At 36.4% G+C, this 13,146-nt stretch overlaps 2 pseudogenes; both read right to left on the bottom strand.

Annotated features, from left to right (window-relative positions):
- Nucleotides 1-4,160: 4,160 nt before the first annotated feature.
- On the bottom strand, nucleotides 4,161-6,174 carry LOC120217901 (annotated as a pseudogene).
- Nucleotides 6,175-7,815: 1,641 nt separating this feature from the next.
- Nucleotides 7,816-9,845, bottom strand: LOC120217607 (annotated as a pseudogene).
- Nucleotides 9,846-13,146: the final 3,301 nt, after the last annotated feature.

Below are 13,146 nucleotides of genomic sequence, written 5' to 3'. Positions count from 1 at the left end.
GAAAAATCTTGAATTTTTCTTTACAAAGACAGGATCTTAATAATTAAATTCGTACTTAATCGAGTTAAGTACAAATCCTCAAAGTATTTTCTCCTTCAGGGTCAACTCTGACTATTTTACCTCTCAAGGGTATTTTCGTAATTTCTTAACCAGATAATTTCGATATTAGCTCTTAACGAAAATAATATAATATAGAGATCCTATGATTAATTGCTTCCTCGAACATTCTTTGATCTTGAAATGATTCCTTAAAAGACTTCTAGTATCTAGCATAAACCTTCTTGGGGTTAAAAACTGGTAATCCATAATTTCCAAGTAAAACTAACATTTCTTATGCACATCAATAGTTTTAGCAGATCAGTAATTTCTTTTCAGATTTATTAATCCACTTTCAGGTACAATTCTTATCATTTTCCAACAAAAAGGTAATTTCATAATTTTACCTAATCGAAATATTCTCATAATTTATCATCTAAGTACCTTTAATGAGATAAAATATAATCTACATATCTATGGTTGATTCTTTTATCACTTAATTCTAGAACTTGTAATTTAATTCCAACTGTCCTTCAATTTCTTATAATAGTCATCTAAGCCATATTCAGTTACCTACTTTCTACCGTATTGGTATCTAGTGTAGATCTTCATTAATTACACATATGAGACCAAACATTTCCATTCATGCATTTACCAATACCAACATGTTCTATAAAGCATAAAGAGGTAGTAAAGTATTACCTCGATTTCCGTGCAATACTGATCGACCAATAAATTCTATTTGAACCCCCTCGATCTTGAATTCAACTTCCAATAATTCCTCAGATACATATAAACATAAATTATATAAAAAACGGAGCTTAATTACAATAAATGGATCGAATCGGGTGATAAATCAGTGAAAAATAGCTTACCAGTTTCGAATTTGGCGAAACGGACTTCAGATTCAGATTCAGGACGTCGAAAGCATAAAATATGACCTTTCAGAAATTTGGAATTTTCGGTCAAAATCAAAGTCAACGGGTTTGACTGCCAATATCGAGGCCTTCGGGTCCGAATTTCGAAAAATAGACTGCGGAATCGAATTTGGAACGTCAAAAAATGTCATGATAGGTATACTCAGTCAAATTCAAAGGTCGTTTAATGCCCGGTCAAAGCCTGTCAAAGTTTTGGTCAACAATGGTTAACGCTCAACGGTCAACGGGTCGGGTCATCGGATCGGGTCGGATCAATGGGTCGGGTCGGGTCAACGGGTCGGGTTAGGTTGTGACCGGTCAAACCGGTCAAAACAGTTCCAAAACCGGTCAAATCGTTCACTTTTTCCTTCCCCATGCGCAGTGGGGGCGCGTGAACAGTGCTAAATTCTCAAAAAAATTCCTGAAAATTATTTTGAGCGATTTCGAGATACTTACAAAGCTCTGTTCACAATTTTGAACGGAGGAGAGCTCGATTTCAACAAATCGGAAACTTTGACCGCTTCACCTCCTCACGTGCCGCCGTCGACGGATACCAAGGATGACACCGGCAGACTCGGAACGATGCAAGGAACACGATGGTGTGGGAGGTGTCGTAAACGGATGCTCGGATCGTCGTGAATCGATGAAAAACCAATTGAAATTGAGTTATTACAGATGATACTTACGACTGAAGTTAACGACGAATGACGATGATTCACGACAAAAGCTTTGAGGGGTTTTGTTCCTCGCTCGACAACGAACACGATGGTGGTTTCGGCTTGTCGATCGGAGGTCGGACGGTGAGTAGATCAGAGTTGAAAGAGGAGTTGACGGGAGAGGAAAACTGTAAAAATTTCTAGAAACATACAGGAAATTAGGGTTTATATAATCTCATAATTAAAAATGGTTAAACCAAGAGTTTAGCCACTGAACTTTCTGCACTTCATAAAATGGTCTGCCAACTTTAAAATTTTGTAATTTAACCTACTGTTTCTTTCAAAATACCAAATTAAATCCACCACTTTATAATTTCTTAATTTTAGCCCCTAAACTGGGGTGTTACACTCACAACTCATAAAATTGGTACCTGTTCTAGAAATTCATGTATTGCCTTGATTTTGTAAATTTAAGAATACAAATTCGAGTTTGATTTATGATCCCTTGAATTTAAATATAAATACTACTTAAATTCATCAATTACATAATGTCATAGTGAACAAATCTTTAAACCCTTACTCAAACTCGAATTAAACTGAATCCGAACTAGATTGATCGGAATTTGAAAATGCATTCTCCTAGGATTACATGTAAGCGTTTGACAAGTAATTTTATCTAGGGGTGGATTTAGGATCAAAATCCAATGAGCTTCAACCGGATCTTATAGGGTCGGGTTTTTTATTTGAAAATTAGGGTTTAAGTTGGATTAATTTTTTTTAAGAATAAATCAAATCTGGTTTGAGTTTAGGGTAAAAAAATATCTGACTTGACTTGATATAATAATATAATTATTATTATATATTTAAAAATGATTGTAATAATAGTACATTCTTTATATTTTCTTAATTAAATATCTATTTACTAATAAAAATGAAAAATATATAAATATCAAGTTTTTTAATTAAGCTAAAGTAATTATAAAGAAGTATATGTTCTAAATATTCTCAACCATTTGACAATGAAACTCAATCACCCGTGTTGTAGTTGTTGATGCTCGAATCCATGACCTCTAAGAATAACAATCAATAAATATCAAGTGGGTCAGTGAAATGTGGAATTTTAGTTTAAAAATTAAATTAGATTTTAGATTAAATGAAACGTTGCCAAATTTGAATCAAGGTTGAATGAAAAATAGAGGTATATAATACTTGAATCAAATTAAGTGATTAAAAATCTGACCCGATCCAACTTGTGCCGATCTTTAATCTTACCCTACGAAAGGTCTAAACCGATATACATGGAAGGCAAATAACATTGTTTTGATTGAGTATTCTCATTTTATTGGCTGGATGCAGTGACTGTAATCCTTAAAATTTTATGCAATCTACAAATTATAATTCAACATTAAATCTTTCATTAATATCACGTGATCGAATCTTGCTTTCTATGTTATTTTGCATTTTAGTTGACAGACGGTTGAGTCATAAATTCTACTGAGAGATATCCGTTTTTATACATAAAAAAGGGTTAACTAGTTCAAATATCACCAACCTTTAAGCGTTTATTCGTTTATATAACCAACGTTTTAATTTTACCAATTTTGGCATTAACGTTTATGTTTAAGTGCAATTATACCACTCCGATATTAATGGTTTAACATGACGATGAAATGACGACATATTGTGATATCGATGACGTTGATGCCTCATCTAAACGACATCGTTTTGACGTTATTGTTTTAATGTTCAAAAGACCCAAAATGAAATCATTTTGCTTGAACCCTAATTTTCTCCTAGCGACTAAACTCAAAATTTCCAATTATATTCTTTTCTCTTCTTCCATCTCATCTTCATCTGCATATCCATCTGTGGCATCTGGCATATGTGACCCGAAATGGCAGTGTATAGAGCAGAGGACGACTACGATTATTTGTTTAAACTGTTTGGAGACTCGGGTGTTGGGAAATCGAATTTGTTGTCGAGTTTAATCTCGAGTTAATGCTTGGATTTGCAGACGAAGATGAGGAGGAAGAAGAGAAAAAAATATAATTGGAAATTTTGAGTTTATCCCTAGGAATATTAGGGTTCAAGCAAAACGATGTCATTTTGGGTCTTTTGAACACTAAAACAGTAACGCCAGTTTTGATTAAGCATCCACGTCAGTGACGTCACGGCATGTCATTACCATGTTATCGTCCCGTTAAATGATATAATTACACTTAAACGTAAACGTTAGTGCTAAATTTGACAAAATTGAAACGTTGGTGGTATAAACGAGTCAGAGCTCAAAGGTTGGTGGTATTTGAAGTAGTTAACCCTAAAATAAATAGTGGCTTTTAATTATGTTATATAAAGAATAAAAAAATAAAAAAATATATTATTGTAATAATATTAATGGATCCGTTTCAAAACTCTTCATTGAACAAACTTGTGTTGGTGAATAATTCCATCCCTAACATTCAAGAGTAGAGTAGGGTTTTTGCATTATAATGGTCCTTCTGATTCATGGTTTTGAATCTGTTGCTGTATAGTATGAATAAGGCAAATTGTAGGACTCTAACGGACCCTTACTTCTTTAATCCAAATATGAATACATATTTCATTTTAGAAAAAGCCTAGATGAACAACGACAACATGTGCTCATCATGAAGCAAGCCTGGGAAATAAAGAACAACCTTGAATGTTTTCAGAGACTATTTGTAATTTTCACTGTTTCAGCGCATTGCAGCAAAACGGTTCCTTTTCCATTGCAGTGGTTGGTATGTCTTCTCTGTTTGCTCTGTTTTCGTCCATGGCAGCTTGTGTTGTGCCATCTTTCGCTTCCTAGCTGCTACTCCCAGATAGTCTTCTGTTTTCTGAAGCATAATTGTTGCGGACAAATGAGTTACTTACGATGAATTCGAATGAATTTACGGTTAAATTTGGATATTGATTATTGGTTTTTTGGTACCTTGAGGCATAGTCCTTCTTGGACATCACAAATGGGGTAATCAGCAGGGCAGCAGTACTCGGTTCCACTACAGCAAACAGCGTTTTCATATGCACAGCAACCGTATATGAAGCAATGACCATAGAATTCGAAAAGGCAACAGCATGTCTCATCACTGGGACAATAGGAAAAGTCCACACATTCACTTGGTGAAGGAGCTGGCGGCGGTGGTGGTAGTGGTGTTGGCGGCGGGGCGGGACACTCGGAGATGGATAAGGGGATGGTGAAGAGGATGTTTAGTTGGATAAGAAGCCATAGCATTGACAGCACAAACACCATTTGGTAAATCAGCATCTCTCTTTAGATAGAAATATCCATCCATCCCCCAGCTTGTTCCCCATGAATTCTTCACTATCCAATACTTTTCACTGCCTTCTGAACCGTAACCGACGATTAAAACAGCATGATCAATGTCGTCGGGATTATCTGAGCAGCTGCCGTCGAATATTCCCTAGTCATACATGCCACAGAAATACGAATTTCATACCCGAGCATATAGGTTTCAAAAAGGAAACACCGGGTTCAAAACAAATACTTACACCGGTGTAAAGTTGAAAATTGATGGAGGAGGCATCAATTCCCACACTAACAGGCTGCTGAGCAACAGCACATAAGAGAGCACTGTCTGATTCCTCTACATCTTCATAGCCATCAATAGAAACAACCTTGGTTTCCTCCTGATTAAAAAGTGCCAATACAGATCAGTCAGAGTAGGTAGAATGGAAGAACTTGGTTCAACTATTGCAAACCAATGAACCAGACCTTGGTGATGTTACATTTGCCATCCACACCAATGTAGGGGTAGTCGCTTTCGGTGTCTATGCCGCCGTTGTTTATAACCCATTCGAAAGCATAGTCCATGTATCCTCCATCGCATCCGTAGTTACTGCTATCACAATCCACGAGTTCTTGTTCTGAAATGCTAACAAGGTCTCCGGTAACCAAGGCATTTATTCCTTCCATGGCTCCGGTCGATGAGAATGCCCAACAACTTCCTATAAACATAGGACAATGGGCTTAAAACACACATGAAGAGTAGCTAAATGCATGATTTCTATACAGTTGTGTATTGGCAAAAAGAAAACTTACCACAAGAGCCTTGATCCTTGACGCCGGTCACAATTCCGTGGTTCCTCCAATCCAAGGAGGATGGTAAATCACAAGATTGCACCTTTCTCCTCGTGGTCCTTGACCGAGTTTTCGTCCCTTTGTAGATGGGCTTTTTCACCTTTGACAAGTAAGCTTTTCTGAACTCCTCGTTGCTCATATCAGCAAACTTGTTCAATCCCACATGATGTTCCCCTTCGTTGGAATCTCTCTTTGCATTCCTCTCGAGTATATATTTCAAGTTCCCCTTGAAATTTTCAAAACCTTTTTCGGCCTCCTCGGCGTGCCGGTACACTTTCCGATGCTTATCTTTCCATTGTCGAAAGATCTCCGACACCCTTTGGTCCGAAAGGAGTGCATCAACGTCACCTTCAACTATGGAGTATTCAAGAGGAAGGCTAGAACAGAGGCATGTTAGTGAAGCTAATATCAAGAAAATGGAACCCAAACCCATTTTTCTCAACTGGGTTGCTATTGATTTCTGATGTAAATCTTACACTTTCTGTATTGTACATAAGGTGGGAAAATTCTTGCCAACCAAACCATGCCTACCAGTCAGCTCAAGAACTTCTCCGATTTCAGAACATAACTTATACATCTTATGAATTAATCAAACGATTTATGAATAATTTAGTGGAACAACAATAAATTTCTTGAGTAATACCAAATTATTCTTGGTGGTTGTGCTTCTTGACTGGTGAGGTGGTGCAGTGGTAGAGGTAGAGAAATCTAACAGTCAACATCTTGCTTCTAATTTTCCGGTGGACCCTTAGAGTAACACAAATAATCAGCTGTGGCGGTGGCCATTACAATAGTTTAACAATCGGGTTATATAATCTGTTGATGCATCCAGTTCTGTTCTTCACGAATATGTAAAAACATTAACTTGGCTTAATTAGAAGGGTTAAACTGGTGGCCTGAATTCATAAATTATCACAAACCGTTCTTAACAGTGTGGCTCTAACCGATTGGTAAACAAAATATAAATTTCTAAAAATAATAATTAATTTTTGTTCATTGATTTTGGCATTTTTGTTGCGTCTATTTCATCTTTTGTTCAAAGACTGTAGATTAAAATTTTGATAGAAAAAAATGCTTAGATCTGTACTATGTATGCAGAAGCCCTTAATTGTTTACCTCTGCCACCTACTAGTCTTTTGCTTGCGAAGAAGAGCAGCTCTGAGTTGAGTTTTTTCTTTTATCTTCACTTTCGTTACATATTTTTCTTTTAATAAGATTAAAATTTTGCTTCCACGTGCTCAAAGCTAAGCTTCATGCATATTTTAATACTTCACTACATTTTTTCACTTTACCCTATCTCGTTAGGGATGGGCATGGATCGGATTTCGATCAACTTGACCCGACGTGAAAATTTTATATCCTTCGCCCGACTAATCCAACTCGAAAAATGTATACCCTCCACTTAACCCGACTTTTTGAGATAAAATCCGAACCCGATTCGACCCGACTCGAAATAATAAAAAATATTATTTTTATTTAATAAAAACAATGATTTAATTGAAAAAAATAATATATATAGGGGTATTATTGTAATTATTCTTAAATATATAAGATAAAATTATAATTTTTTCAGATCAGTTTAGGTCGGATATTTCTCACCCTAAACTTGAATCCGATCAACTCAAACATCACCTTAAAAAAATATGACCCGATCCAACCCGAATTCAATTTTTTTATAAAAAAATCCGACCTAATCAAGTTAAATCAAATCGAAACCCGTCAGATTCAAGTCTCATATCAATCTCTAATCCTCGTGTAAGATGGAAATTGGAATCCCACAGGAACAACGGGGATTCACACGCTTTACCATGGTCCACCTAACACTTTAACCCACATGTGTTCAAGGTTAGCCCTTTTCTCTTTTTATGGACAAATAGTTGTATGTTTTTTTTAAATTGAATTATAAAAATTGAACAATAAATAACCATAGTACACGCATACCTTGCTTTAATCATAAATTACCCTAGTACGTACATACCTTGCTTTAATCATAAATTACCCTAGTACGTACATACCTTGCTTTAATCATGAAGTTCTAGTAATAATATGCATAAGCATTTTGGTTTATTGGATAAGTCTGCAAAGATTTCTAATCAGGAATGTGACGGTTGATGCTTTTAAGAGCATCCTCAAACCGCCGGCAGGATTCGGCTCTCATCTCCGTGCACATATCATTCTCCGGCGCCGGATAATAATCTTCTCTGAGTTGAACATCCCTCAGCGTTGGGATTCTCAGCAGGAACATCATGAAGTGTTCATTTGCTGTTCCATGGATGAAGAGTTTCCTTAGGCTCCCACATTGCGCTAGCAACGCCGCTGCCGGCAGAAAAAGGCTTCTCTGGTTCACATCCATGTCTTGTGCCGGCCAATAGTTGAGCTCGTTGAGGTTCAAATTCTCGATTCCGTAGAGAAAGAACCGCTCCCACAAGCTTAGGTCTGGGTACCCCGGTGGAGCCGTGAGACCATAACCTATGACTCCACTGCAGTCGAGGAGCATCCTCGAAAGACTCGGATAACGGGCCAAGTAACGCAGACCCAATGAACCCGTGCATGGCCTACGTTCACCGCTGCAATCGCCTTCGATCTTTATTTCGATCTCTAAGAGTGATGGACAATCGTCTAAACACCCATGGATAATGGGGTGAGCATCTCACCTACAGCAATCCAAAGGGAAAGATGCTGTAGCTTAGACCAAGTCCTGGAACAAAACGAATTGTCGCGGGACTTGTTTTTCTTTTTCAACCTTGTTTCTCCATTGGAACTAGCTGTCTGTTTTACTGAATTGTCAGCATTTTTCCACACGCAATCTATGTGGAGTCTTTCGATCCGGTCTCGAATGGGTTCCATTGTTTGCAACAATGAAACTACATTGAGGTTTTTGCAGGAAGAGATTTTGACATCGACCAAAGTGTTCCTAAGAACATGAGTTAGTTTCCGTATCCCTTTGGCTGAGATTTTCTTACATCCTAGGACCTCAAACTTGGACAGTTTAGGACAGCCTAGAGAAATGGCTTCCAAAGAGTTATCGGTTAAATCGGCTGAATTCTTGATCGACAAAGATTCCAACCCGTGGCATAGGGCGATCCCATCTGGTCGAGAATCTACCCCACTGCAGATTCCATGGAACTGTCCCAGCTTTAATGATTTGAGCCTGGGGCACTTGGAATTAAGCAACTCCAACGCTGGCCAAGCGTCCCTAACATTGTGGCAAACATCGAGAACCAACACTTCAAGCAGCGGCAATCCCGCAAATACATCACAGAGTATAGAACGGCTGATACTTGCATCTTCAGATGTGTAACCGTCATCGTTCAAATCGGGCCGAACGTTGGATAAAGAAGTAGCATCAACAAGATGAAGTAGTGAAAGGCTAGGACAATTCGATGCAAGAGCCAACAAAGTTTCATCACTGACAAATCCGACGAATCGGTGATCGAATATACATGTTGCAAGCAGTTCACGGAGGTTCGGGCAGGAAGCAGTAATGGCTAAAAGCTCATGGGACTTGAATCCCTCAACTGAGGAATGTTTGAGGATATTAAGCTGAGAAAGAGAAGCTGCAAGCATAGGGTAAGCTTGAATGGCCGGGGGAAGATCCTCGGTCCAGCAATGAAAATGCGAAACATCGAGCGACGAAAGCATACGACAATGCTCGAAAAGTGCGACGAATTCGATCCCTAGAGGTAGCGTCGGCAAGCGCTGGTGCCAACGTATGAGCTTAATATGTCTCAAGTCAGGCCATTGGGGAGCTAAAAGATGAAGAGTTGAAGGGTTCCGGACATAAACAGTGAGAGACACAACAGATGGAAATGCATGACGAAGGAATTGAGCTAGAAGAAGCGGGTTCGGGAAGGAATCCAGAAGAGGGTGTCCCCATGGGGATAACAACGAGAGGTCGAGATCGGTAACGGCTCGAAAGCAAGTCGGGAGGAGGAAGAGATCGCGGACATTGCCGCGGAGGGTGAGAGATTTGCGAGTGGAACGCTCAAGCAAGTGCCATTTGAGACACACAAGGGACATGGCATTGCGAGTGCGAGTATCAGCAACTAAGGAGAATATGATAGTGAGAACCACATCAGGGATGTCAAGAAAATGAGTATCGCTTGAGGTTACAGCCATTGTTGTTTGGCATATACCGCCTAGGGGGAAGAATGTATGTATATATAGTGTTGTGAAGGTGGCTACTGTGGATAACATCGGAGAGAAAAACATGTGGAATCTGAATCTTAATTTTTATAATTTGGGTTGTATGGCAATAAACGCTGTATCAAAAGAGAAGTGTATAAACCAAGATAAAATCACCCCTATATTCTTTTTCTCATAGAGAATATATGCATACGTGGGTTGTTGTTTTTATATATAATTTAGAGTAACGAATTTTTTTAATAGTTTTGGATGATTATAAGATATTATTTGCTCAGAACTTTCTTACCCTATTGACAAGGTGCACGCATCCTGTAAGTGCAACTGCTTGAACCCAAGACATCTAAGAAGTTGTGAATCATAATGCATAATTTGTAAAGTATATATAACTAAATTAGATTATTCTCACGTTAATTATTATTGGAAATGAGAATAAAACAATTAAGTATGAATCATAAAATAAATATAAGAGTAATAAAATACAAATTAGATTATCACAAATTCTTAGAATTTCTTTTTTGACAAATACATTTTTGGTATTTAAAATTACCTATGTTTCTTACTTTGATTCTAAAAGAATTTTGTCAGCATGATATATCGAATTATGTGTATCTTCCTCTCCACTTTTAAATTTAGTCGGTTCTTATGTTTCTGTCTATATACAAAGATTACTGCCCATTACAGACGCGCATATGATATTAATGATATTAATGACTGCATATGAATAATGTACAACTATGTATTTATGTATTTATTTATACATGCATTGTATTTTATCTATATTTTTAATTTTCTGACTGCCGGAGGTCTTCCACGGAAGCTACTCTCAACCTGGCGTTGGGGGCAGCCTACTACCCTACCTCCCCCTTACCCCATTGCATATGGGAATTGGGTTTTGTTGTTGTTGTTGTATCACTATTAGTGCACCATTAATGTCATTTGTAACATAACATAACTAAAGAAAGTGTCACATGGTAACATTATTTAAAAAACTGAAAATAAAAAATATTTTTTCAAAAATAAAAATATCAAAATAAAAAGTACATAAAATTCAAAATATTTATAAATTATAATTAAAAAATTTAAACATTTTTCATTCTTAGATTGAAAATTTACTGATTTTTTTCTTTTTAATTTATTTTGGATATGTGGTTTTAGCGTAGAACATTAGTGGTGATTGGGGAACTAATGATTATAATTATTTATAATTCCATATACCAAAGAAAATATTGATAATTCTAAAACAAATATATATTTAATCCTTTTAAAAATTATGAATACATATTTGATATATTAATAAAAGATTTTAAAAATTGAAGGTAATAAAATGAGATAATCTAGTTCACTTAATCATGAATCTACCTACACGAAATAGAGACTTATATCGTGTAATTATCATAATATAACTTATATTTATGTAAGATTAACTAAAATGCTATATATATAACTTCATTAATTAACCAAAAGTTCATTCATAAAACTAGCATAGCATATAAGTTTATTGTTGTTGATGTTGGATGCTTTGAAATAAATAATCATACATGACTAAAGTTTAACGGGACGAAACACTAGATACTTTAAATAAGATCAAAGACTTGATCGAATTTTGATGTTATGAATGGAATGAATTGAGTAGGGAGGGTCGCTTCCCTAATGAATACTTACAATATCTGATTCGAATTAATCGATTATTGAATCAGATGATGTAAGTTAAACTAAATAATCATATATGCATGGACAATATTAAATTGAGGTTGGGAGAGACAATGGCCTCCGGTTTTTTGATTCAGTAGTTCCATTCTGGTACATATGCATCTTTAAAATTGAATTGAATGAATATGAATTATAAAGGTCAAGATTCAAGAAGCCAAAAGAAAAAGCAGGTACGTGGATGTGTATGGACAAGAGAGATAGATTGAAAATAAGTAGTTAATTAACTGGTGGCACACAAAAGAGAGATCTTTCATGTGGTTGGAAAGGGAAGATCAAAAGTGAATCAAAACTGGGTTACAAAATAAAAGAAGCAGTGCAGATATATAGGTAAACCTGGGAAGTGCAGCGTGAGGGTGAAAATGAAGGTCCAATGAAAGGGAGGAACTAGATGATGAGGAATCCGGATATCAAGGTGAGGAAATAAAGAGCAATCTGCACATATGGACCGAGCGAATATTTGGAGGGGGGAGACGATCAAAACAAGCGTATAGGTTTAAAGTTATTTTAAGACACAAGTTTTAGGTATGCCGGAGTATTCCACGTGGCTCCTGTATTCTTAGTTCATCATCATCCACTTCTCAATTATGCCAATTCCCTTTATTCCCTTTTTCACTTTTCCAAATCTCTTTTCTGCCTTTTGTGTGTGGATATTTCAACGTCTATATTTCCTTTAGTTTTTCTTGGTGAAAATGTATATGGATATATATCATTCTCGCAAGTGCAATCAAAAGCGACGCTTCTCCTTTAGTCTTTATTTAGTTTATGGCCATTTACATAAGGAATATATACATTTTCACTTATCCAAAAGACAAAAGCTCTTTTTTCACGTCTTGTCCAAGAGAACTAATGAACCAGTAATGTTGGTGCATACAATTTCCGGTTGTCTTTTTATTTTTCAGAATTTTCCAACTTCAATCTTTGTTTGTGTTATTTTCCTTTGATACAAGCCTCATAACATTGATTTGGAGGATTAATTTATGGAAATCTATTTAATAAGCTTGTTTTCGACAATAATTTTCACATCATAGTTTGAGGATGAAATTTGAATATTCAAAAGTTAAGGACTTTCTTTCTTTCAACCTAGTTTTCTTTCAATATTTCTTTGTCGTCTTTCTTTTTTCTCCTTGATTTTTGTTAATTCTCTTTTTTTATATATTATGTCTTTTATATTTTTTGCTTGATCTATTTAATTTTGAATAAGATTTTCTGTCCTTGTTACATGATTTTCCTCTGTCTTGTGGCATGTGTTTTCTCTGCTCCTGTAACACGATCCTTATGATTATTGGTACGTTTTTCTCATACCTTTGTGGTCGTTTTGGTTCTCACACAAAAACCATCACGACATTTATTTTCTGTTTGGTTAGTCGGTGATCACGTATAGTCAGATCCTCTCTTTTAGTAAAAGGTTGTTGGCCGATGTAACCAGATTGTGTGGCGAAGCAACCTGTCAGATTATTTGGTTCACTCTCTACTCCTTTATCACTTCGTCAAGCGTCTCGTTCGACAGAGACAATGAGTTTTTATGAATGTTATTGGATTTTGATGTTGGTCGTCATTCTCATTG

The sequence above is a fragment of the Hibiscus syriacus genome, unplaced genomic scaffold (assembly GCF_006381635.1).
Source record: "Hibiscus syriacus cultivar Baekdansim isolate YM2019G1 unplaced genomic scaffold, ASM638163v2 tig00000773_pilon, whole genome shotgun sequence".
Taxonomy (NCBI): domain Eukaryota; kingdom Viridiplantae; phylum Streptophyta; class Magnoliopsida; order Malvales; family Malvaceae; genus Hibiscus; species Hibiscus syriacus.
The sequence above is the reverse complement of the archived record's forward strand: the minus strand, read 5'-3'. Positions and strand labels throughout refer to the sequence as shown.